At 46.6% G+C, this 854-nt stretch overlaps 1 non-coding gene across 1 annotated transcript; it reads right to left on the reverse strand.

Moving 5' to 3' along the window:
• Window positions 1–407: 407 nt before the first annotated feature.
• Window positions 408–510, reverse strand: LOC119266165. The gene has a single exon (XR_005131896.1). It is a non-coding gene; the product is annotated as a U6 spliceosomal RNA (small nuclear RNA).
• Between the last annotated feature and the right edge of the window lie 344 nt (window positions 511–854).

The raw sequence follows: 854 nt of genomic DNA on the forward strand, positions 1-854 counted from the left end.
AGGTGCTTTAAGAAGACATTACAGTGCAAAAATAGAAATTCCTGCAAGATGAAAATTATGCTTGGATGGTTAGTAAAAAAAAGAGCAAAAAAATGAATAGGGTGTCAGCACAACTACATGAAGGTTCAAAAAAAGTTAGCACACTACTAGCTGTATTGTCTCGATCGACAAAAGGAAAGGGAACATAGACACACGAATATATGCGAAACATGCATCATTCAAAAAGAGTCGCCGAAATTAAAAAGTATAAACATACTCAGGGTCAGGGGCTTGGATAGAATAGAAGAAGAAAAGAGAGAGTGGAAGGACCTGGATGCAGAGAAAAGTACACAGCGCCACAGCCGCATGCGAAGATTGCTCGGGGGCGTATCTGTAAAATGTGCAGGGACCGGCGCGCAAAATCTTAAAAAAATTTGGACCATTTCTCGATTTGTGCGTGTCATCCTTGCGCAGGGGCCATGCTAATCTTCTCTGTATCGTTCCAATTTTATCGAATGTCCCCGAAGGGACGATGAGGTTGGAAGGGCGACGCTTATAAAGCGCGACGGAGCTCCTTCGCTAACCGATGTGGTACTAAACTAGCTGGGGCGCGCTGCTGTCTCCCACGAGCCGCAGGAACCGCGGGATGGCCAGTGGGCCGCATCTGCGTGCCGCTAGCCCAACTTGGAGGCCGACTGGAGAATGCATGCTGGACCTGGCCCTATCCTGAGGCATCTTATATGGCAGGTTTGAGTCTAGAAAATTTAAAAAAACATTGTCTTACGCCAGCAGCCGAAGATAGAACATCGAGTATTAGTCACCTGAGATTTATGATGTTACCCTTCATCCATGCGACTTAGCTACTCCCTCCGTCC

The sequence above is a fragment of the Triticum dicoccoides genome, chromosome 2B (assembly GCF_002162155.2).
Source record: "Triticum dicoccoides isolate Atlit2015 ecotype Zavitan chromosome 2B, WEW_v2.0, whole genome shotgun sequence".
In the NCBI taxonomy this organism is placed as follows: domain Eukaryota; kingdom Viridiplantae; phylum Streptophyta; class Magnoliopsida; order Poales; family Poaceae; genus Triticum; species Triticum dicoccoides.